This window comes from Gasterosteus aculeatus, chromosome 13 (genome assembly GCF_964276395.1).
Source record: "Gasterosteus aculeatus chromosome 13, fGasAcu3.hap1.1, whole genome shotgun sequence".
Classification (NCBI taxonomy): domain Eukaryota; kingdom Metazoa; phylum Chordata; class Actinopteri; order Perciformes; family Gasterosteidae; genus Gasterosteus; species Gasterosteus aculeatus.
Genome location: NC_135701.1, coordinates 610,666 through 633,006, shown reverse-complemented (window position 1 = coordinate 633,006; position 22,341 = coordinate 610,666). Strand labels below are relative to the sequence as shown.

General features: G+C 39.6%; 31 non-coding genes across 31 annotated transcripts; all 31 read right to left on the bottom strand.

Annotated features, from left to right (window-relative positions):
- Nucleotides 1-470: 470 nt before the first annotated feature.
- On the bottom strand, nucleotides 471-544 carry trnai-aau (transfer RNA isoleucine (anticodon AAU)). The gene has a single exon. It is a non-coding gene; the product is annotated as a tRNA-Ile (tRNA).
- Nucleotides 545-792: 248 nt separating this feature from the next.
- Nucleotides 793-865, bottom strand: trnar-ucg (transfer RNA arginine (anticodon UCG)). Its single transcript has one exon. It is a non-coding gene; the product is annotated as a tRNA-Arg (tRNA).
- A 480-nt stretch (nucleotides 866-1,345) lies between these two features.
- Nucleotides 1,346-1,419, bottom strand: trnai-aau (transfer RNA isoleucine (anticodon AAU)). Its single transcript has one exon. It is a non-coding gene; the product is annotated as a tRNA-Ile (tRNA).
- A 248-nt stretch (nucleotides 1,420-1,667) lies between these two features.
- Nucleotides 1,668-1,740, bottom strand: trnar-ucg (transfer RNA arginine (anticodon UCG)). The gene has a single exon. It is a non-coding gene; the product is annotated as a tRNA-Arg (tRNA).
- A 480-nt stretch (nucleotides 1,741-2,220) lies between these two features.
- trnai-aau (transfer RNA isoleucine (anticodon AAU)) lies at nucleotides 2,221-2,294 on the bottom strand. The gene has a single exon. It is a non-coding gene; the product is annotated as a tRNA-Ile (tRNA).
- A 1,816-nt stretch (nucleotides 2,295-4,110) lies between these two features.
- On the bottom strand, nucleotides 4,111-4,184 carry trnai-aau (transfer RNA isoleucine (anticodon AAU)). Its single transcript has one exon. It is a non-coding gene; the product is annotated as a tRNA-Ile (tRNA).
- Nucleotides 4,185-4,432: 248 nt separating this feature from the next.
- Nucleotides 4,433-4,505, bottom strand: trnar-ucg (transfer RNA arginine (anticodon UCG)). Its single transcript has one exon. It is a non-coding gene; the product is annotated as a tRNA-Arg (tRNA).
- A 1,374-nt stretch (nucleotides 4,506-5,879) lies between these two features.
- Nucleotides 5,880-5,953, bottom strand: trnai-aau (transfer RNA isoleucine (anticodon AAU)). The gene has a single exon. It is a non-coding gene; the product is annotated as a tRNA-Ile (tRNA).
- Nucleotides 5,954-6,201: 248 nt separating this feature from the next.
- Nucleotides 6,202-6,274, bottom strand: trnar-ucg (transfer RNA arginine (anticodon UCG)). Its single transcript has one exon. It is a non-coding gene; the product is annotated as a tRNA-Arg (tRNA).
- Nucleotides 6,275-7,648: 1,374 nt separating this feature from the next.
- On the bottom strand, nucleotides 7,649-7,722 carry trnai-aau (transfer RNA isoleucine (anticodon AAU)). Its single transcript has one exon. It is a non-coding gene; the product is annotated as a tRNA-Ile (tRNA).
- An 802-nt stretch (nucleotides 7,723-8,524) lies between these two features.
- trnai-aau (transfer RNA isoleucine (anticodon AAU)) lies at nucleotides 8,525-8,598 on the bottom strand. The gene has a single exon. It is a non-coding gene; the product is annotated as a tRNA-Ile (tRNA).
- Nucleotides 8,599-9,402: 804 nt separating this feature from the next.
- trnai-aau (transfer RNA isoleucine (anticodon AAU)) lies at nucleotides 9,403-9,476 on the bottom strand. The gene has a single exon. It is a non-coding gene; the product is annotated as a tRNA-Ile (tRNA).
- An 802-nt stretch (nucleotides 9,477-10,278) lies between these two features.
- On the bottom strand, nucleotides 10,279-10,352 carry trnai-aau (transfer RNA isoleucine (anticodon AAU)). Its single transcript has one exon. It is a non-coding gene; the product is annotated as a tRNA-Ile (tRNA).
- Nucleotides 10,353-10,600: 248 nt separating this feature from the next.
- trnar-ucg (transfer RNA arginine (anticodon UCG)) lies at nucleotides 10,601-10,673 on the bottom strand. Its single transcript has one exon. It is a non-coding gene; the product is annotated as a tRNA-Arg (tRNA).
- Nucleotides 10,674-11,153: 480 nt separating this feature from the next.
- On the bottom strand, nucleotides 11,154-11,227 carry trnai-aau (transfer RNA isoleucine (anticodon AAU)). The gene has a single exon. It is a non-coding gene; the product is annotated as a tRNA-Ile (tRNA).
- A 248-nt stretch (nucleotides 11,228-11,475) lies between these two features.
- trnar-ucg (transfer RNA arginine (anticodon UCG)) lies at nucleotides 11,476-11,548 on the bottom strand. Its single transcript has one exon. It is a non-coding gene; the product is annotated as a tRNA-Arg (tRNA).
- A 482-nt stretch (nucleotides 11,549-12,030) lies between these two features.
- Nucleotides 12,031-12,104, bottom strand: trnai-aau (transfer RNA isoleucine (anticodon AAU)). The gene has a single exon. It is a non-coding gene; the product is annotated as a tRNA-Ile (tRNA).
- Nucleotides 12,105-12,906: 802 nt separating this feature from the next.
- On the bottom strand, nucleotides 12,907-12,980 carry trnai-aau (transfer RNA isoleucine (anticodon AAU)). Its single transcript has one exon. It is a non-coding gene; the product is annotated as a tRNA-Ile (tRNA).
- Nucleotides 12,981-13,228: 248 nt separating this feature from the next.
- trnar-ucg (transfer RNA arginine (anticodon UCG)) lies at nucleotides 13,229-13,301 on the bottom strand. The gene has a single exon. It is a non-coding gene; the product is annotated as a tRNA-Arg (tRNA).
- An 802-nt stretch (nucleotides 13,302-14,103) lies between these two features.
- trnar-ucg (transfer RNA arginine (anticodon UCG)) lies at nucleotides 14,104-14,176 on the bottom strand. The gene has a single exon. It is a non-coding gene; the product is annotated as a tRNA-Arg (tRNA).
- Nucleotides 14,177-14,659: 483 nt separating this feature from the next.
- trnai-aau (transfer RNA isoleucine (anticodon AAU)) lies at nucleotides 14,660-14,733 on the bottom strand. The gene has a single exon. It is a non-coding gene; the product is annotated as a tRNA-Ile (tRNA).
- A 248-nt stretch (nucleotides 14,734-14,981) lies between these two features.
- Nucleotides 14,982-15,054, bottom strand: trnar-ucg (transfer RNA arginine (anticodon UCG)). Its single transcript has one exon. It is a non-coding gene; the product is annotated as a tRNA-Arg (tRNA).
- A 479-nt stretch (nucleotides 15,055-15,533) lies between these two features.
- trnai-aau (transfer RNA isoleucine (anticodon AAU)) lies at nucleotides 15,534-15,607 on the bottom strand. Its single transcript has one exon. It is a non-coding gene; the product is annotated as a tRNA-Ile (tRNA).
- Nucleotides 15,608-15,855: 248 nt separating this feature from the next.
- On the bottom strand, nucleotides 15,856-15,928 carry trnar-ucg (transfer RNA arginine (anticodon UCG)). Its single transcript has one exon. It is a non-coding gene; the product is annotated as a tRNA-Arg (tRNA).
- A 1,426-nt stretch (nucleotides 15,929-17,354) lies between these two features.
- On the bottom strand, nucleotides 17,355-17,428 carry trnai-aau (transfer RNA isoleucine (anticodon AAU)). Its single transcript has one exon. It is a non-coding gene; the product is annotated as a tRNA-Ile (tRNA).
- A 248-nt stretch (nucleotides 17,429-17,676) lies between these two features.
- On the bottom strand, nucleotides 17,677-17,749 carry trnar-ucg (transfer RNA arginine (anticodon UCG)). Its single transcript has one exon. It is a non-coding gene; the product is annotated as a tRNA-Arg (tRNA).
- Nucleotides 17,750-19,492: 1,743 nt separating this feature from the next.
- trnar-ucg (transfer RNA arginine (anticodon UCG)) lies at nucleotides 19,493-19,565 on the bottom strand. The gene has a single exon. It is a non-coding gene; the product is annotated as a tRNA-Arg (tRNA).
- A 482-nt stretch (nucleotides 19,566-20,047) lies between these two features.
- Nucleotides 20,048-20,121, bottom strand: trnai-aau (transfer RNA isoleucine (anticodon AAU)). Its single transcript has one exon. It is a non-coding gene; the product is annotated as a tRNA-Ile (tRNA).
- Nucleotides 20,122-20,369: 248 nt separating this feature from the next.
- On the bottom strand, nucleotides 20,370-20,442 carry trnar-ucg (transfer RNA arginine (anticodon UCG)). The gene has a single exon. It is a non-coding gene; the product is annotated as a tRNA-Arg (tRNA).
- A 480-nt stretch (nucleotides 20,443-20,922) lies between these two features.
- trnai-aau (transfer RNA isoleucine (anticodon AAU)) lies at nucleotides 20,923-20,996 on the bottom strand. The gene has a single exon. It is a non-coding gene; the product is annotated as a tRNA-Ile (tRNA).
- A 248-nt stretch (nucleotides 20,997-21,244) lies between these two features.
- Nucleotides 21,245-21,317, bottom strand: trnar-ucg (transfer RNA arginine (anticodon UCG)). Its single transcript has one exon. It is a non-coding gene; the product is annotated as a tRNA-Arg (tRNA).
- Nucleotides 21,318-22,341: the final 1,024 nt, after the last annotated feature.

The following is a 22,341-nucleotide window of genomic DNA, read 5'->3' as shown; positions in this document are numbered from 1 at the left end:
AGTTTCACTTTTTTTTTTACTGCTATTATTCACCGGCAGAGTAGGAGGACCAGAAAAATATCTTTCAACACCTAAGGTTTGCAACGCTATCATGAATTTAAATATCTACTGCAAGTGTGGACGGATTTATTGTTGAATGAGTGTTACCAGGGGGTTTTGCGACTTAACTTACAATCACATAGTATCACCATTACGTTCTGACAATGTCAGGTAAAGACACAGTTTAGATTTTTTCAATTGGCCTGGGAGAATACTTGAGAATGTTACCAGTGGGATCACCTACTGGCTTGGCATTGCTAGACAGAATGAATGGGTTTCCACAAAAAAACCTTTGGATGGAGGTAGATCATTGAACCTGGATGGGATGTAGTAACAGCTGACTTTCTATTGGATTCTTCTTTGGAATAGGACAGTTTCAGAGGCTGGAATAACACAGACTAAATAAAAACATACGATATTCTGGCAATCCTTGGCCAGTATGGGGATTGAACCCATGACCTTGGCGTTATTAGCACCACGCTCTGACCATCTGAGCTAACCAGCCCTTTTCTCTTGATTTTATCCAACTACAGTAAATCCAGATTCCAGGCCAAATGAGAACTTCTATGATGCAGGCAGTAAATAATTGTCAATCAGTTGTGAGAGCCTATCACCTTTAATTTCCCCATTAAAATAGACGGTGAAGAGAATGAATTTAAATATAATGGAAGTATATTTTGTTGGAAACAACAATGCATATACCTGATGAAATTCAACTTTGCACAAGACTTCTTTCAAATATCTTGGAAGTTTCAACCACGAAGGGACTCGAACCCTCAATCTTCTGATCCGAAGTCAGACGCCTTGTCCATTAGGCCACGTGGTCCCTAAATGCAACAGTTTCATTTTTTTTTAACTGCTATTATTCACCTGCAGAGTAGGAGGACCAGAAAAATATCTTTCAACACCTGAGGTTTGCAACGCTATCATGAATTTAAATATCTACTGCAAGTGTGGACGGATTTATCGTTGAATGAGTGTTACCAGGGGGTTTTGCGACTTAACTTACAATCACATAGTATCACCATTACGTTCTGACAATGTCAGGTAAAGACACAGTTTAGATTTGTTTTAATTGGCCTGGGAGAATACTTGAGAATGTTACCAGTGGGATCACCTACTGGCTTGGCATTGCTAGACAGGATGGATGGGTTTCCACAAAAAAATATTTGGATGAAGGTAGATCATTGAACCTGGATGGGATGTAGTATCAGCTCACTTTCTATTGGATTCTTCTTTGGAATAGGACAGTTTCAGAGGCTGGAATAACACAGACTAAATAAAAACATGATATCCTGGCAATCCTTGGCCAGTATGGGGATTGAACCCATGACCTTGGCGTTATTAGCACCACGCTCTGACCATCTGAGCTAACCGGCCCTTTTCTCTTGATTTTATCCAACTACAGTAAATCCAGATTTCAGGCCAAATGAGAACTTCTATGATGCAGGCAGTAAATAATTGTCAATCAGTTGTGAGAGCATATCACCTTTAATTTCCCCATTATAATAGACGGTGAAGAGAATGAATTTAAATATAATGGAAGTATATTTTGTTGGAAACAACAACGCTCATACCTGAGGAAATTCAACTTTGCACAAGACATCTTAAAAATATCTTGGAAGTTTCAACCACGAAGGGACTCGAACCCTCAATCTTCTGATCCGAAGTCAGACGCCTTGTCCATTAGGCCACGTGGTCCCCAAATGCAGCAGTTTCACTTTTTTTTTTACTGCTATTATTCACCGGCAGAGTAGGAGGACCAGAAAAATATCTTTCAACACCTAAGGTTTGCAACGCTATCATGAATTTAAATATCTACTGCAAGTGTGGACGGATTTATTGTTGAATGAGTGTTACCAGGGGGTTTTGCGACTTAACTTACAATCACATAGTATCACCATTACGTTCTGACAATGTCAGGTAAAGACACAGTTTAGATTTTTTCAATTGGCCTGGGAGAATACTTGAGAATGTTACCAGTGGGATCACCTACTGGCTTGGCATTGCTAGACAGGATGGATGGGTTTCCACAAAAAAATATTTGGATGAAGGTAGATCATTGAACCTGGATGGGATGTAGTATCAGCTCACTTTCTATTGGATTCTTCTTTGGAATAGGACAGTTTCAGAGGCTGGAATAACACAGACTAAATAAAAACATGATATCCTGGCAATCCTTGGCCAGTATGGGGATTGAACCCATGACCTTGGCGTTATTAGCACCACGCTCTGACCATCTGAGCTAACCGGCGCTTTTCTCTTGACTTTATCCAACCACATTAAATCCAGATTTCAGGCCAAATGAGAATTTCTATGATGCAGGCAGTAAATAATTGTCAAGGCAGTAAATAATTGTCAATCAGTTGTGAGAGCCTATCACCTTTAATTTCCCCATTAAAATAGACGGTGAAGAGAATGAATTTAAATATAATGGAAGTATATTTTCTTGGAAACAACGGTGAAGAGAATGAATTTAAATATAATGGAAGTATATTTTGTTGGAAACAACAACGCTCATACCTGAGGAAATTCAACTATGCACAAGACATCTTACAAATATCTTGGAAGTTTCAACCACGAAGGGACTCGAAACCTAAATCTTCTGATCCGAAGTCAGACGCCTTGTCCATTAAGCCGCGTGGTCCCTAAATGCAGCAGTTTCACTTTTTTTTAACTGCTATTATTCACCTGCAGAGTAGGAGGACCAGAAAAATATCTTTCAACACCTGAGGTTTGCAACGCCATCATGAATTCAAATATGTACTGCAAGTGTGGACGGATTTATTGTTGAATGAGTGTTACCAGGGGGTTTTGCGACTTAACTTACAATCACATAGTATCACCATTACGTTCTGACAATGTCAGGTAAAGACACAGTTTAGATTTTTTCAATTGGCCTGGGAGAATACTTGAGAATGTTACCAGTGGGATCACCTACTGGCTTGGCATTGCTAGACAGGATGGATGGGTTTCCACAAAAAAATATTTGGATGAAGGTAGATCATTGAACCTGGATGGGATGTAGTATCAGCTCACTTTCTATTGGATTCTTCTTTGGAATAGGACAGTTTCAGAGGCTGGAATAACACAGACTAAATAAAAACATGATATCCTGGCAATCCTTGGCCAGTATGGGGATTGAACCCATGACCTTGGCGTTATTAGCACCACGCTCTGACCATCTGAGCTAACCGGCGCTTTTCTCTTGACTTTATCCAACCACATTAAATCCAGATTTCAGGCCAAATGAGAATTTCTATGATGCAGGCAGTAAATAATTGTCAAGGCAGTAAATAATTGTCAATCAGTTGTGAGAGCCTATCACCTTTAATTTCCCCATTAAAATAGACGGTGAAGAGAATGAATTTAAATATAATGGAAGTATATTTTGTTGGAAACAACGGTGAAGAGAATGAATTCAAATATAATGGAAGTATATTCTGTTGGAAACAACAACGCTCATACCTGAGGAAATTCAACTATGCACAAGACATCTTACAAATATCTTGGAAGTTTCAACCACGAAGGGACTCGAAACCTAAATCTTCTGATCCGAAGTCAGACGCCTTGTCCATTAGGCCGCGTGGTCCCTAAATGCAGCAGTTTCACTTTTTTTTAACTGCTATTATTCACCTGCAGAGTAGGAGGACCAGAAAAATATCTTTCAACACCTGAGGTTTGCAACGCCATCATGAATTCAAATATGTACTGCAAGTGTGGACGGATTTATTGTTGAATGAGTGTTACCAGGGGGTTTTGCGACTTAACTTACAATCACATAGTATCACCATTACGTTCTGACAATGTCAGGTAAAGACACAGTTTAGATTTTTTCAATTGGCCTGGGAGAATACTTGAGAATGTTACCAGTGGGATCACCTACTGGCTTGGCATTGCTAGACAGGATGGATGGGTTTCCACAAAAAAATATTTGGATGAAGGTAGATCATTGAACCTGGATGGGATGTAGTATCAGCTCACTTTCTATTGGATTCTTCTTTGGAATAGGACAGTTTCAGAGGCTGGAATAACACAGACTAAATAAAAACATGATATCCTGGCAATCCTTGGCTAGTATGGGGATTGAACCCATGACCTTGGCGTTATTAGCACCACGCTCTGACCATCTGAGCTAACCGGCCCTTTTCTCTTGATTTTATCCAACTACAGTAAATCCAGATTTCAGGCCAAATGAGAACTTCTATGATGCAGGCAGTAAATAATTGTCAATCAGTTGTGAGAGCATATCACCTTTAATTTCCCCATTATAATAGACGGTGAAGAGAATGAATTTAAATATAATGGAAGTATATTTTGTTGGAAACAACAACGCTCATACCTGAGGAAATTCAACTTTGCACAAGACATCTTAAAAATATCTTGGAAGTTTCAACCACGAAGGGACTCGAACCCTCAATCTTCTGATCCGAAGTCAGACGCCTTGTCCATTAGGCCACGTGGTCCCCAAATGCAGCAGTTTCACTTTTTTTTTTACTGCTATTATTCACCGGCAGAGTAGGAGGACCAGAAAAATATCTTTCAACACCTGAGGTTTGCAACGCTATCATGAATTTAAATATCTACTGCAAGTGTGGACGGATTTATTGTTGAATGAGTGTTACCAGGGGGTTTTGCGACTTAACTTACAATCACATAGTATCACCATTACGTTCTGACAATGTCAGGTAAAGACACAGTTTAGATTTTTTCAATTGGCCTGGGAGAATACTTGAGAATGTTACCAGTGGGATCACCTACTGGCTTGGCATTGCTAGACAGGATGGATGGGTTTCCACAAAAAAATATTTGGATGAAGGTAGATCATTGAACCTGGATGGGATGTAGTATCAGCTCACTTTCTATTGGATTCTTCTTTGGAATAGGACAGTTTCAGAGGCTGGAATAACACAGACTAAATAAAAACATGATATCCTGGCAATCCTTGGCCAGTATGGGGATTGAACCCATGACCTTGGCGTTATTAGCACCACGCTCTGACCATCTGAGCTAACCGGCGCTTTTCTCTTGACTTTATCCAACCACATTAAATCCAGATTTCAGGCCAAATGAGAATTTCTATGATGCAGGCAGTAAATAATTGTCAAGGCAGTAAATAATTGTCAATCAGTTGTGAGAGCCTATCACCTTTAATTTCCCCATTAAAATAGACGGTGAAGAGAATGAATTTAAATATAATGGAAGTATATTTTGTTGGAAAGAACAACGCTCATACCTGAGGAAATTCAACTATGCACAAGACATCTTACAAATATCTTGGAAGTTTCAACCAAGAAGGGACTCGAAACCTCAATCTTCTGATCCGAAGTCAGACGCCTTGTCCATTAGGCCGCGTGGTCCCTAAATGCAGCAGTTTCACTTTTTTTTAACTGCTATTATTCACCTGCAGAGTAGGAGGACCAGAAAAATATCTTTCAACACCTGAGGTTTGCAACGCCATCATGAATTCAAATATGTACTGCAAGTGTGGACGGATTTATTGTTGAATGAGTGTTACCAGGGGGTTTTGCGACTTAACTTACAATCACATAGTATCACCATTACGTTCTGACAATGTTAGGTAAAGACACAGTTTTGATTTTTTTTAATTGGCCTGGGAGAATACTTGAGAATGTTACCAGTGGGATCACCTACTGGCTTGGCATTGCTAGACAGGATGGATGGGTTTCCACAAAAAAATATTTGGATGAAGGTAGATCATTGAACCTGGATGGGATGTAGTATCAGCTCACTTTCTATTGGATTCTTCTTTGGAATAGGACAGTTTCAGAGGCTGGAATAACACAGACTAAATAAAAACATGATATCCTGGCAATCCTTGGCTAGTATGGGGATTGAACCCATGACCTTGGCGTTATTAGCACCACGCTCTGACCATCTGAGCTAACCGGCCCTTTTCTCTTGATTTTATCCAACTACAGTAAATCCAGATTTCAGGCCAAATGAGAACTTCTATGATGCAGGCAGTAAATAATTGTCAATCAGTTGTGAGAGCATATCACCTTTAATTTCCCCATTATAATAGACGGTGAAGAGAATGAATTTAAATATAATGGAAGTATATTTTGTTGGAAACAACAACGCTCATACCTGAGGAAATTCAACTTTGCACAAGACATCTTAAAAATATCTTGGAAGTTTCAACCACGAAGGGACTCGAACCCTCAATCTTCTGATCCGAAGTCAGACGCCTTGTCCATTAGGCCACGTGGTCCCCAAATGCAGCAGTTTCACTTTTTTTTTTACTGCTATTATTCACCGGCAGAGTAGGAGGACCAGAAAAATATCTTTCAACACCTGAGGTTTGCAACGCTATCATGAATTTAAATATCTACTGCAAGTGTGGACGGATTTATTGTTGAATGAGTGTTACCAGGGGGTTTTGCGACTTAACTTACAATCACATAGTATCACCATTACGTTCTGACAATGTCAGGTAAAGACACAGTTTAGATTTTTTCAATTGGCCTGGGAGAATACTTGAGAATGTTACCAGTGGGATCACCTACTGGCTTGGCATTGCTAGACAGGATGGATGGGTTTCCACAAAAAAATATTTGGATGAAGGTAGATCATTGAACCTGGATGGGATGTAGTATCAGCTCACTTTCTATTGGATTCTTCTTTGGAATAGGACAGTTTCAGAGGCTGGAATAACACAGACTAAATAAAAACATGATATCCTGGCAATCCTTGGCCAGTATGGGGATTGAACCCATGACCTTGGCGTTATTAGCACCACGCTCTGACCATCTGAGCTAACCGGCGCTTTTCTCTTGACTTTATCCAACCACATTAAATCCAGATTTCAGGCCAAATGAGAATTTCTATGATGCAGGCAGTAAATAATTGTCAAGGCAGTAAATAATTGTCAATCAGTTGTGAGAGCCTATCACCTTTAATTTCCCCATTAAAATAGACGGTGAAGAGAATGAATTTAAATATAATGGAAGTATATTTTGTTGGAAAGAACAACGCTCATACCTGAGGAAATTCAACTATGCACAAGACATCTTACAAATATCTTGGAAGTTTCAACCAAGAAGGGACTCGAAACCTCAATCTTCTGATCCGAAGTCAGACGCCTTGTCCATTAGGCCGCGTGGTCCCTAAATGGAGCAGTTTCACTTTTTTTTAACTGCTATTATTCACCTGCAGAGTAGGAGGACCAGAAAAATATCTTTCAACACCTGAGGTTTGCAACGCCATCATGAATTCAAATATGTACTGCAAGTGTGGACGGATTTATTGTTGAATGAGTGTTACCAGGGGGTTTTGCGACTTAACTTACAATCACATAGTATCACCATTACGTTCTGACAATGTTAGGTAAAGACACAGTTTTGATTTTTTTTAATTGGCCTGGGAGAATACTTGAGAATGTTACCAGTGGGATCACCTACTGGCTTGGCATTGCTAGACAGAATGAATGGGTTTCCACAAAAAAACCTTTGGATGGAGGGAGATCATTGAACCTGGATGGGATGTAGTAACAGCTGACTTTCTATTGGATTCTTCTTTGGAATAGGACAGTTTCAGAGGCTGGAATAACACAGACTAAATAAAAACATGATATCCTGGCAATCCTTGGCCAGTATGGGGATTGAACCCATGACCTTGGCGTTATTAGCACCACGCTCTGACCATCTGAGCTAACCGGCCCTTTTCTCTTGATTTTATCCAACTACAGTAAATCCAGATTTCATGCCAAATGAGAACTTCTAAAATGCAGGCAGTAAACAATTGTCAGTCAGTTGTGAGAGCCTATCACCTTTAATTTCCCAATTAAAATAGACGGTGAAGAGAATGAATTTAACTATAATGGAAGTATATTTTGTTGGAAACAAAAATGCATATATCTGATGAAATTCAACTTTGCGCAAGACTTCTTACAAATATCTTGGAAGTTTCAACCAAGAAGGGACTCGAACCCTCCATCTTCTGATCCGAAGTCAGACGCCTTGTCCATTAGGCCACGTGGTCCCTAAATGCAACAGTTTCATTTTTTTTAACTGCTATTATTCACCTGCAGAGTAGGAGGACCAGAAAAATATCTTTCAACACCTGAGGTTTGCAACGCCATCATGAATTTAAACATCTACTGCAAGTGTGGACGGATTTATCGTTGAATGAGTGTTACCAGGGGGTTTTGCGATTTAACTTACAATCACATAGTATCACCATTACGTTCTGACAATGTCAGGTAAAGACACAGTTTAGATTTTTTTTAATTGGCCTGGGAGAATACTTGAGAATGTTACCAGTGGGATCACCTACTGGGTTGGCATTGCTAGACAGGATGAATGGGTTTCCACAAAAAAATATTTGGATGGAGGTAGATCATTGAACCTGGATGGGATGTAGTAACAGCTGACTTTCTATTGGATTCTTCTTTGGAATAGGACAGTTTCAGAGGCTGGAATAACACAGACTAAATAAAAACATATGATATTCTGGCAATCCTTGGCCAGTATGGGGATTGAACCCATGACCTTGGCGTTATTAGCACCACGCTCTGACCATCTGAGCCTACCGGCCCTTTTCTCTTGACTTTATCCAACCACATTAAATCCAGACTTCATGCCAAATGAGAACTTCTAAAATGCAGGCAGTAAATAATTGTCAATTAGTTGTGAGAGCGTATCACCTTTAATTTCCCCATTAAAATAGACGGTGAAGAGAATGAATTTAAATATAATGGAAGTATATTTTGTTGGAAACAACAATGCATGTACCTGATGAAATTCAACTTTGCACAAGACTTCTTACAAATATCCTGGAAGTTTCAACCAAGAACGGACTCGAACCCTCAATCTTCTGATCCGAAGTCAGACGCCTTGTCCATTAGGCCACGTGGTCCCTAAATGCAACAGTTTCATTTTTTTTTAACTGCTATTATTCACCTGCAGAGTAGGAGGACCAGAAAAATATCTTTCAACACCTGAGGTTTGCAACGCCATCATGAATTTAAATATGTACTGCAAGTGTGGACGGATTTATCATTGAATGAGTGTTACCGGGGTTTTTTTGGGATTTAACTTACAATCACATAGTATCACCATTACGTTCTGACAATGTCAGGTAAAGACACAGTTTTGATTTTTTTTAATTGGCCTGGGAGAATACTTGAGAATGTTACCAGTGGGATCACCTACTGGCTTGGCATTGCTAGACAGAATGAATGGGTTTCCACAAAAAAACCTTTGGATGGAGGGAGATCATTGAACCTGGATGGGATGTAGTAACAGCTGACTTTCTATTGGATTCTTCTTTGGAATAGGACAGTTTCAGAGGCTGGAATAACACAGACTAAATAAAAACATATGATATTCTGGCAATCCTTGGCCAGTATGGGGATTGAACCCATGACCTTGGCGTTATTAGCACCACGCTCTGACCATCTGAGCTAACCGGCCCTTTTCTCTTGATTTTATCCAACTACAGTAAATCCAGATTTCAGGCCAAATGAGAACTTCTATGATGCAGGCAGTAAATAATTGTCAATCAGTTGTGAGAGCCTATCACCTTTAATTTCCCAATTAAAATAGACGGTGAAGAGAATGAATTTAACTATAATGGAAGTATATTTTGTTGGAAACAAAAATGCATATATCTGATGAAATTCAACTTTGCGCAAGACTTCTTACAAATATCTTGGAAGTTTCAACCAAGAAGGGACTCGAACCCTCCATCTTCTGATCCGAAGTCAGACGCCTTGTCCATTAGGCCACGTGGTCCCTAAATGCAACAGTTTCATTTTTTTTAACTGCTATTATTCACCTGCAGAGTAGGAGGACCAGAAAAATATCTTTCAACACCTGAGGTTTGCAACGCCATCATGAATTTAAACATCTACTGCAAGTGTGGACGGATTTATCGTTGAATGAGTGTTACCAGGGGGTTTTGCGATTTAACTTACAATCACATAGTATCACCATTACGTTCTGACAATGTCAGGTAAAGACACAGTTTAGATTTTTTTTAATTGGCCTGGGAGAATACTTGAGAATGTTACCAGTGGGATCACCTACTGGGTTGGCATTGCTAGACAGGATGAATGGGTTTCCACAAAAAAATATTTGGATGGAGGTAGATCATTGAACCTGGATGGGATGTAGTAACAGCTGACTTTCTATTGGATTCTTCTTTGGAATAGGACAGTTTCAGAGGCTGGAATAACACAGACTAAATAAAAACATATGATATTCTGGCAATCCTTGGCCAGTATGGGGATTGAACCCATGACCTTGGCGTTATTAGCACCACGCTCTGACCATCTGAGCCTACCGGCCCTTTTCTCTTGACTTTATCCAACCACATTAAATCCAGACTTCATGCCAAATGAGAACTTCTAAAATGCAGGCAGTAAATAATTGTCAATTAGTTGTGAGAGCCTATCACCTTTAATTTCCCCATTAAAATAGACGGTGAAGAGAATGAATTTAAATATAATGGAAAAGTATTTCGTTGGAAACAACAATGCTCATACCTGAGGAAATTTAACTTTGCACAAGACATCTTACAAATATCTTGGAAGTTTCAACCACGAAGGGACTCGAACCCTCAATCTTCTGATCCGAAGTCAGACGCCTTGTCCATTAGGCCACGTGGTCCCTAAATGCAGCAGTTTCACTTTCTTTTTCACTGCTATTATTCACCGGCAGAGTAGGAGGACCAGAAAAATATCTTTCAACACCTGAGGTTTGCAACGCCATCATGAATTTAAATATGTACTGCAAGTGTGGACGGATTTATTGTTAAATGAGTGTTACCAGGGGGTTTTGCGACTTAACTTACAATCACATAGTATCACCATTACGTTCTGACAATGTCAGGTAAAGACACAGTTTAGATTTTTTTTAATTGGCCTGGGAGAATACTTGAGAATGTTACCAGTGGGATCACCTACTGGCTTGGCATTGCTAGACAGGATGGATGGGTTTCCACAAAAAATATTTGGATGGAGGTAGATCATTGAACCTGGATGGGATGTAGTATCAGATCACTTTCTATTGGATTCTTCTTTGGAATAGGACAGTTTCAGAGGCTGGAATAACACAGACTAAATAAAAACATGATATCCTGGCAATCCTTGGCCAGTATGGGGATTGAACCCATGACCTTGGCGTTATTAGCACCACGCTCTGACCATCTGAGCTAACCGGCCCTTTTCTCTTGATTTTATCCAACTACAGTAAATCCAGATTTCATGCCAAATGAGAACTTCTAAAATGCAGGCAGTAAACAATTGTCAGTCAGTTGTGAGAGCCTATCACCTTTAATTTCCCCATTAAAATAGACGGTGAAGAGAATGAATTTAAATATAATGGAAGTATATTTTGTTGGAAACAACAATGCATATATCTGATGATATTCAACTTTGCACAAGACATCTTACAAATATCTTGGAAGTTTCAACCACGAAGGGACTCGAACCCTCAATCTTCTGATCCGAAGTCAGACGCCTTGTCCATTAGGCCGCGTGGTCCCTAAATGCAGCAGTTTCACTTTTTTTAACTGCTATTATTCACCTGCAGAGTAGGAGGACCAGAAAAATATCTTTCAACACCTGAGGTTTGCAACGCCATCATGAATTTAAACATCTACTGCAAGTGTGGACGGATTTATCGTTGAATGAGTGTTACCGGTTTTTTTTTGGGATTTAACTTACAATCACATAGTATCACCATTACGTTCTGACAATGTCAGGTAAAGACACAGTTTTGATTTTTTTTAATTGGCCTGGGAGAATACTTGAGAATGTTACCAGTGGGATCACCTACTGGCTTGGCATTGCTAGACAGAATGAATGGGTTTCCACAAAAAAACCTTTGGATGGAGGTAGATCATTGAACCTGGATGGGATGTAGTAACAGCTGACTTTCTATTGGATTCTTCTTTGGAATAGGACAGTTTCAGAGGCTGGAATAACACAGACTAAATAAAAACATATGATATTCTGGCAATCCTTGGCCAGTATGGGGATTGAACCCATGACCTTGGCGTTATTAGCACCACGCTCTGACCATCTGAGCTAACCGGCCCTTTTCTCTTGATTTTATCCAACTACAGTAAATCCAGATTTCAGGCCAAATGAGAACTTCTATGATGCAGGCAGTAAATAATTGTCAATCAGTTGTGAGAGCCTATCACCTTTAATTTCCCAATTAAAATAGACGGTGAAGAGAATGAATTTAACTATAATGGAAGTATATTTTGTTGGAAACAAAAATGCATATATCTGATGAAATTCAACTTTGCGCAAGACTTCTTACAAATATCTTGGAAGTTTCAACCAAGAAGGGACTCGAACCCTCCATCTTCTGATCCGAAGTCAGACGCCTTGTCCATTAGGCCACGTGGTCCCTAAATGCAACAGTTTCATTTTTTTTAACTGCTATTATTCACCTGCAGAGTAGGAGGACCAGAAAAATATCTTTCAACACCTGAGGTTTGCAACGCCATCATGAATTTAAACATCTACTGCAAGTGTGGACGGATTTATCGTTGAATGAGTGTTACCAGGGGGTTTTGCGATTTAACTTACAATCACATAGTATCACCATTACGTTCTGACAATGTCAGGTAAAGACACAGTTTAGATTTTTTTTAATTGGCCTGGGAGAATACTTGAGAATGTTACCAGTGGGATCACCTACTGGGTTGGCATTGCTAGACAGGATGAATGGGTTTCCACAAAAAAATATTTGGATGGAGGTAGATCATTGAACCTGGATGGGATGTAGTAACAGCTGACTTTCTATTGGATTCTTCTTTGGAATAGGACAGTTTAAGAGGCTGGAATAACACAGACTAAATAAAAACATATGATATTCTGGCAATCCTTGGCCAGTATGGGGATTGAACCCATGACCTTGGCGTTATTAGCACCACGCTCTGACCATCTGAGCCTACCGGCCCTTTTCTCTTGACTTTATCCAACCACATTAAATCCAGACTTCATGCCAAATGAGAACTTCTAAAATGCAGGCAGTAAATAATTGTCAATTAGTTGTGAGAGCCTATCACCTTTAATTTCCCCATTAAAATAGACGGTGAAGAGAATGAATTTAAATATAATGGAAAAGTATTTTGTTGGAAACAACAATGCTCATACCTGAGGAAATTTAACTTTGCACAAGACATCTTACAAATATCTTGGAAGTTTCAACCACGAAGGGACTCGAACCCTCAATCTTCTGATCCGAAGTCAGACGCCTTGTCCATTAGGCCACGTGGTCCCTAAATGCAGCAGTTTCACTTTCTTTTTCACTGCTATTATTCACCGGCAGAGTAGGAGGACCAGAAAAATATCTTTCAACACCTGAGGTTTGCAACGCCATCATGAATTTAAATATGTACTGCAAGTGTGGACGGATTTATTGTTGAATGAGTGTTACCAGGGGGTTTTGCGACTTAACTTAAAATCACATAGTATCACCATTACGTTCTGACAATGTCAGGTAAAGACACAGTTTAGATTTTTTTTAATTGGCCTGGGAGAATACTTGAGAATGTTACCAGTGGGATCACCTACTGGCTTGGCATTGCTAGACAGGATGGATGGGTTTCCACAAAACATATTTGGATGGAGGTAGATCATTGAACCTGGATGGGATGTAGTATCAGCTCACTTTCTATTGGATTCTTCTTTGGAATAGGACAGTTTCAGAGGCTGGAAGAACACAGACTAAATAAAAACATGATATCCTGGCAATCCTTGGCCAGTATGGGGATTGAACCCATGACCTTGGCGTTATTAGCACCACGCACTGACCATCTGAGCCTACCGGCCCTTTTCTCTTGACTTTATCCAACCACATTAAATCCAGACTTCATGCCAAACGAGAACTTCTAAAATGCAGGCAGTAAATAATTGTCAATCAGTTGTGAGAGCGTATCACCTTTAATTTCCCCATTAAAATAGACGGTGAAGAGAATGAATTTAAATATAATGGAAGTATATTTTGTTGGAAACAACAATGCATATACCTGATGAAATTCAACTTTGCACAAGACTTCTTACAAATATCTTGGAAGTTTCAACCAAGAAGGGACTCGAACCCTCAATCTTCTGATCCGAAGTCAGACGCCTTGTCCATTAGGCCACGTGGTCCCTAAATGCAACAGTTTCATTTTTTTTTAACTGCTATTATTCACCTGCAGAGTAGGAGGACCAGAAAAATATCTTTCAACACCTGAGGTTTGCAACGCCATCATGAATTTAAATATGTACTGCAAGTTTGGACGGATTTATCATTGAATGAGTGTTACCGGGGTTTTTTGGGGATTTAACTTACAATCACATAGTATCACCATTACGTTCTGACAATGTCAGGTAAAGACACAGTTTTGATTTTTTTTAATTGGCCTAGGAGAATACTTGAGAATGTTACCAGTGGGATCACCTACTGGCTTGGCATTGCTAGACAGAATGAATGGGTTTCCACAAAAAAACCTTTGGATGGAGGGAGATCATTGAACCTGGATGGGATGTAGTAACAGCTGACTTTCTATTGGATTCTTCTTTGGAATAGGACAGTTTCAGAGGCTGGAATAACACAGACTAAATAAAAACATATGATATTCTGGCAATCCTTGGCCAGTATGGGGATTGAACCCATGACCTTGGCGTTATTAGCACCACGCTCTGACCATCTGAGCTAACCGGCCCTTTTCTCTTGATTTTATCCAACTACAGTAAATCCAGATTCCAGGCCAAATGAGAACTTCTATGATGCAGGCAGTAAATAATTGTCAATCAGTCGTGAGAGCCTATCACCTTTAATTTCCCCATTAAAATAGACGGTGAAGAGAATGAATTTAAATATAATGGAAGTATATTTTGTTGGAAACAACAACGCTCATAACTGATGAAATTCAACTTTGCACAAGACTTCTTACAAATATCTTGGAAGTTTCAACCAAGAAGGGACTCGAACCCTCAATCTTCTGATCCGAAGTCAGACGCCTTGTCCATTAGGCCACGTGGTCCCTAAATGCAACAGTTTCATTTTTTTTTAACTGCTATTATTCACCTGCAGAGTAGGAGGACCAGAAAAATATCTTTCAACACCTGAGGTTTGCAACGCCATCATGAATTTAAACATCTACTGCAAGTGTGGACGGATTTATCGTTGAATGAGTGTTACCAGGGGGTTTTGCGATTTAACTTACAATCACATAGTATCACCATTACGTTCTGACAATGTCAGGTAAAGACACAGTTTAGATTTTTTCAATTGGCCTGGGAGAATACTTGAGAATGTTACCAGTGGGATCACCTACTGGCTTGGCATTGCTAGACAGGATGGATGGGTTTCCACAAAAAAATATTTGGATGAAGGTAGATCATTGAACCTGGATGGGATGTAGTATCAGCTCACTTTCTATTGGATTCTTCTTTGGAATAGGACAGTTTCAGAGGCTGGAATAACACAGACTAAATAAAAACATGATATCCTGGCAATCCTTGGCCAGTATGGGGATTGAACCCATGACCTTGGCGTTATTAGCACCACGCTCTGACCATCTGAGCTAACCGGCCCTTTTCTCTTGATTTTATCCAACTACAGTAAATCCAGATTTCAGGCCAAATGAGAACATCTATGATGCAGGCAGTAAATAATTGTCAATCAGTTGTGAGAGCATATCACCTTTAATTTCCCCATTATAATAGACGGTGAAGAGAATGAAATTAAATATAATGGAAGTATATTTTGTTGGAAACAACAACGCTCATACCTGAGGAAATTCAACTTTGCACAAGACATCTTAAAAATATCTTGGAAGTTTCAACCACGAAGGGACTCGAACCCTCAATCTTCTGATCCGAAGTCAGACGCCTTGTCCATTAGGCCACGTGGTCCCCAAATGCAGCAGTTTCACTTTTTTTTTTACTGCTATTATTCACCGGCAGAGTAGGAGGACCAGAAAAATATCTTTCAACACCTGAGGTTTGCAACGCTATCATGAATTTAAATATCTACTGCAAGTGTGGACGGATTTATCGTTGAATGAGTGTTACCGGGTTTTTTTGGGATTTAACTTACAATCACATAGTATCACCATTACGTTCTGACAATGTCAGGTAAAGACACAGTTTAGATTTTTTTTAATTGGCCTGGGAGAATACTTGAGAATGTTACCAGTGGGATCACCTACTGGCTTGGCATTGCTAGACAGAATGAATGGGTTTCCACAAAAAAACCTTTGGATGGAGGTAGATCATTGAACCTGGATGGGATGTAGTATCAGCTCACTTTCTATTGGATTCTTCTTTGGAATAGGACAGTTTCAGAGGCTGGAATAACACAGACTAAATAAAAACATGATATCCTGGCAATCCTTGGCCAGTATGGGGATTGAACCCATGACCTTGGCGTTATTAGCACCACGCTCTGACCATCTGAGCTAACCGGCGCTTTTCTCTTGACTTTATCCAACCACATTAAATCCAGATTTCAGGCCAAATGAGAATTTCTATGATGCAGGCAGTAAATAATTGTCAAGGCAGTAAATAATTGTCAATCAGTTGTGAGAGCCTATCACCTTTAATTTCCCCATTAAAATAGACGGTGAAGAGAATGAATTTAAATATAATGGAAGTATATTTTGTTGGAAACAACGGTGAAGAGAATGAATTTAAATATAATGGAAGTATATTTTGTTGGAAACAACAACGCTCATACCTGAGGAAATTCAACTATGCACAAGACATCTTACAAATATCTTGGAAGTCTCAACCAAGAAGGGACTCGAAACCTCAATCTTCTGATCCGAAGTCAGACGCCTTGTCCATTAGGCCGCGTGGTCCCTAAATGCAGCAGTTTCACTTTTTTTTAACTGCCATTATTCACCTGCAGAGTAGGAGGACCAGAAAAATATCTTTCAACACCTGAGGTTTGCAACGCCATCATGAATTCAAATATGTACTGCAAGTGTGGACGGATTTATTGTTGAATGAGTGTTACCAGGGGGTTTTGCGATTTAACTTACAATCACATAGTATCACCATTACGTTCTGACAATGTCAGGTAAAGACACAGTTTAGATTTTTTCAATTGGCCTGGGAGAATACTTGAGAATGTTACCAGTGGGATCACCTACTGGCTTGGCATTGCTAGACAGGATGGATGGGTTTCCACAAAAAAATATTTGGATGAAGGTAGATCATTGAACCTGGATGGGATGTAGTATCAGCTCACTTTCTATTGGATTCTTCTTTGGAATAGGACAGTTTCAGAGGCTGGAATAACACAGACTAAATAAAAACATGATATCCTGGCAATCCTTGGCCAGTATGGGGATTGAACCCATGACCTTGGCGTTATTAGCACCACGCTCTGACCATCTGAGCTAACCGGCCCTTTTCTCTTGATTTTATCCAACTACAGTAAATCCAGATTTCAGGCCAAATGAGAACATCTATGATGCAGGCAGTAAATAATTGTCAATCAGTTGTGAGAGCATATCACCTTTAATTTCCCCATTATAATAGACGGTGAAGAGAATGAAATTAAATATAATGGAAGTATATTTTGTTGGAAACAACAACGCTCATACCTGAGGAAATTCAACTTTGCACAAGACATCTTAAAAATATCTTGGAAGTTTCAACCACGAAGGGACTCGAACCCTCAATCTTCTGATCCGAAGTCAGACGCCTTGTCCATTAGGCCACGTGGTCCCCAAATGCAGCAGTTTCACTTTTTTTTTTACTGCTATTATTCACCGGCAGAGTAGGAGGACCAGAAAAATATCTTTCAACACCTGAGGTTTGCAACGCTATCATGAATTTAAATATCTACTGCAAGTGTGGACGGATTTATCGTTGAATGAGTGTTACCGGGTTTTTTTGGGATTTAACTTACAATCACATAGTATCACCATTACGTTCTGACAATGTCAGGTAAAGACACAGTTTAGATTTTTTTTAATTGGCCTGGGAGAATACTTGAGAATGTTACCAGTGGGATCACCTACTGGCTTGGCATTGCTAGACAGAATGAATGGGTTTCCACAAAAAAACCTTTGGATGGAGGTAGATCATTGAACCTGGATGGGATGTAGTATCAGCTCACTTTCTATTGGATTCTTCTTTGGAATAGGACAGTTTCAGAGGCTGGAATAACACAGACTAAATAAAAACATGATATCCTGGCAATCCTTGGCCAGTATGGGGATTGAACCCATGACCTTGGCGTTATTAGCACCACGCTCTGACCATCTGAGCTAACCGGCGCTTTTCTCTTGACTTTATCCAACCACATTAAATCCAGATTTCAGGCCAAATGAGAATTTCTATGATGCAGGCAGTAAATAATTGTCAAGGCAGTAAATAATTGTCAATCAGTTGTGAGAGCCTATCACCTTTAATTTCCCCATTAAAATAGACGGTGAAGAGAATGAATTTAAATATAATGGAAGTATATTTTGTTGGAAACAACGGTGAAGAGAATGAATTTAAATATAATGGAAGTATATTTTGTTGGAAACAACAACGCTCATACCTGAGGAAATTCAACTATGCACAAGACATCTTACAAATATCTTGGAAGTCTCAACCAAGAAGGGACTCGAAACCTCAATCTTCTGATCCGAAGTCAGACGCCTTGTCCATTAGGCCGCGTGGTCCCTAAATGCAGCAGTTTCACTTTTTTTTAACTGCCATTATTCACCTGCAGAGTAGGAGGACCAGAAAAATATCTTTCAACACCTGAGGTTTGCAACGCCATCATGAATTCAAATATGTACTGCAAGTGTGGACGGATTTATTGTTGAATGAGTGTTACCAGGGGGTTTTGCGACTTAACTTACAATCACATAGTATCACCATTACGTTCTGACAATGTCAGGTAAAGACACAGTTTTGATTTTTTTTAATTGGCCTGGGAGAATACTTGAGAATGTTACCAGTGGGATCACCTACTGGCTTGGCATTGCTAGACAGAATGAATGGGTTTCCACAAAAAAACCTTTGGATGGAGGGAGATCATTGAACCTGGATGGGATGTAGTAACAGCTGACTTTCTATTGGATTCTTCTTTGGAATAGGACAGTTTCAGAGGCTGGAATAACACAGACTAAATAAAAACATGATATCCTGGCAATCCTTGGCCAGTATGGGGATTGAACCCATGACCTTATTAGCACCACGCTCTGACCATCTGAGCTAACCGGCCCTTTTCTCTTGATTTTATCCAACTACAGTAAATCCAGATTTCATGCCAAATGAGAACTTCTAAAATGCAGGCAGTAAACAATTGTCAGTCAGTTGTGAGAGCCTATCACCTTTAATTTCCCCATTAAAATAGACGGTGAAGAGAATGAATTTAAATATAATGGAAGTATATTTTGTTGGAAACAACAATGCATATATCTGATGATATTCAACTTTGCACAAGACATCTTACAAATATCTTGGAAGTTTCAACCACGAAGGGACTCGAACCCTCAATCTTCTGATCCGAAGTCAGACGCCTTGTCCATTAGGCCACGTGGTCCCTAAATGCAGCAGTTTCACTTTTTTTAACTGCTATTATTCACCTGCAGAGTAGGAGGACCAGAAAAATATCTTTCAACACCTGAGGTTTGCAACGCCATCATGAATTTAAACATCTACTGCAAGTGTGGACGGATTTATCGTTGAATGAGTGTTACCGTTTTTTTTTTGGGATTTAACTTACAATCACATAGTATCACCATTACGTTCTGACAATGTCAGGTAAAGACACAGTTTTGATTTTTTTTAATTGGCCTGGGAGAATACTTGAGAATGTTACCAGTGGGATCACCTACTGGCTTGGCATTGCTAGACAGAATGAATGGGTTTCCACAAAAAAACCATTGGATGGAGGTAGATCATTGAACCTGGATGGGATGTAGTAACAGCTGACTTTCTATTGGATTCTTCTTTGGAATAGGACAGTTTCAGAGGCTGGAATAACACAGACTAAATAAAAACATATGATATTCTGGCAATCCTTGGCCAGTATGGGGATTGAACCCATGACCTTGGCGTTATTAGCACCACGCTCTGACCATCTGAGCCTACCGGCCCTTTTCTCTTGACTTTATCCAACCACATTAAATCCAGACTTCATGCCAAATGAGAACTTCTAAAATGCAGGCAGTAAATAATTGTCAATTAGTTGTGAGAGCCTATCACCTTTAATTTCCCCATTAAAATAGACGGTGAAGAGAATGAATTTAAATATAATGGAAAAGTATTTTGTTGGAAACAACAATGCTCATACCTGAGGAAATTTAACTTTGCACAAGACATCTTACAAATATCTTGGAAGTTTCAACCACGAAGGGACTCGAACCCTCAATCTTCTGATCCGAAGTCAGACGCCTTGTCCATTAGGCCACGTGGTCCCTAAATGCAGCAGTTTCACTTTCTTTTTCACTGCTATTATTCACCGGCAGAGTAGGAGGACCAGAAAAATATCTTTCAACACCTGAGGTTTGCAACGCCATCATGAATTTAAATATGTACTGCAAGTGTGGACGGATTTATTGTTGAATGAGTGTTACCAGGGGGTTTTGCGACTTAACTTACAATCACATAGTATCACCATTACGTTCTGACAATGTCAGGTAAAGACACAGTTTAGATTTTTTTTAATTGGCCTCGGAGAATACTTGAGAATGTTACCAGTGGGATCACCTACTGGCTTGGCATTGCTAGACAGGATGGATGGGTTTCCACAAAAAATATTTGGATGGAGGTAGATCATTGAACCTGGATGGGATGTAGTATCAGATCACTTTCTATTGGATTCTTCTTTGGAATAGGACAGTTTCAGAGGCTGGAATAACACAGACTAAATAAAAACATGATATCCTGGCAATCCTTGGCCAGTATGGGGATTGAACCCATGACCTTGGCGTTATTAGCACCACGCTCTGACCATCTGAGCTAACCGGCCCTTTTCTCTTGATTTTATCCAACTACAGTAAATCCAGATTTCAGGCCAAATGAGAACATCTATGATGCAGGCAGTAAATAATTGTCAATCAGTTGTGAGAGCATATCACCTTTAATTTCCCCATTATAATAGACGGTGAAGAGAATGAAATTAAATATAATGGAAGTATATTTTGTTGGAAACAACAACGCTCATACCTGAGGAAATTCAACTTTGCACAAGACATCTTAAAAATATCTTGGAAGTTTCAACCACGAAGGGACTCGAACCCTCAATCTTCTGATCCGAAGTCAGACGCCTTGTCCATTAGGCCACGTGGTCCCCAAATGCAGCAGTTTCACTTTTTTTTTTACTGCTATTATTCACCGGCAGAGTAGGAGGACCAGAAAAATATCTTTCAACACCTGAGGTTTGCAACGCTATCATGAATTTAAATATCTACTGCAAGTGTGGACGGATTTATCGTTGAATGAGTGTTACCGGGTTTTTTTGGGATTTAACTTACAATCACATAGTATCACCATTACGTTCTGACAATGTCAGGTAAAGACACAGTTTAGATTTTTTTTAATTGGCCTGGGAGAATACTTGAGAATGTTACCAGTGGGATCACCTACTGGCTTGGCATTGCTAGACAGAATGAATGGGTTTCCACAAAAAAACCTTTGGATGGAGGTAGATCATTGAACCTGGATGGGATGTAGTATCAGCTCACTTTCTATTGGATTCTTCTTTGGAATAGGACAGTTTCAGAGGCTGGAATAACACAGACTAAATAAAAACATGATATCCTGGCAATCCTTGGCCAGTATGGGGATTGAACCCATGACCTTGGCGTTATTAGCACCACGCTCTGACCATCTGAGCTAACCGGCGCTTTTCTCTTGACTTTATCCAACCACATTAAATCCAGATTTCAGGCCAAATGAGAATTTCTATGATGCAGGCAGTAAATAATTGTCAAGGCAGTAAATAATTGTCAATCAGTTGTGAGAGCCTATCACCTTTAATTTCCCCATTAAAATAGACGGTGAAGAGAATGAATTTAAATATAATGGAAGTATATTTTGTTGGAAACAACGGTGAAGAGAATGAATTTAAATATAATGGAAGTATATTTTGTTGGAAACAACAACGCTCATACCTGAGGAAATTCAACTATGCACAAGACATCTTACAAATATCTTGGAAGTCTCAACCAAGAAGGGACTCGAAACCTCAATCTTCTGATCCGAAGTCAGACGCCTTGTCCATTAGGCCGCGTGGTCCCTAAATGCAGCAGTTTCACTTTTTTTTAACTGCCATTATTCACCTGCAGAGTAGGAGGACCAGAAAAATATCTTTC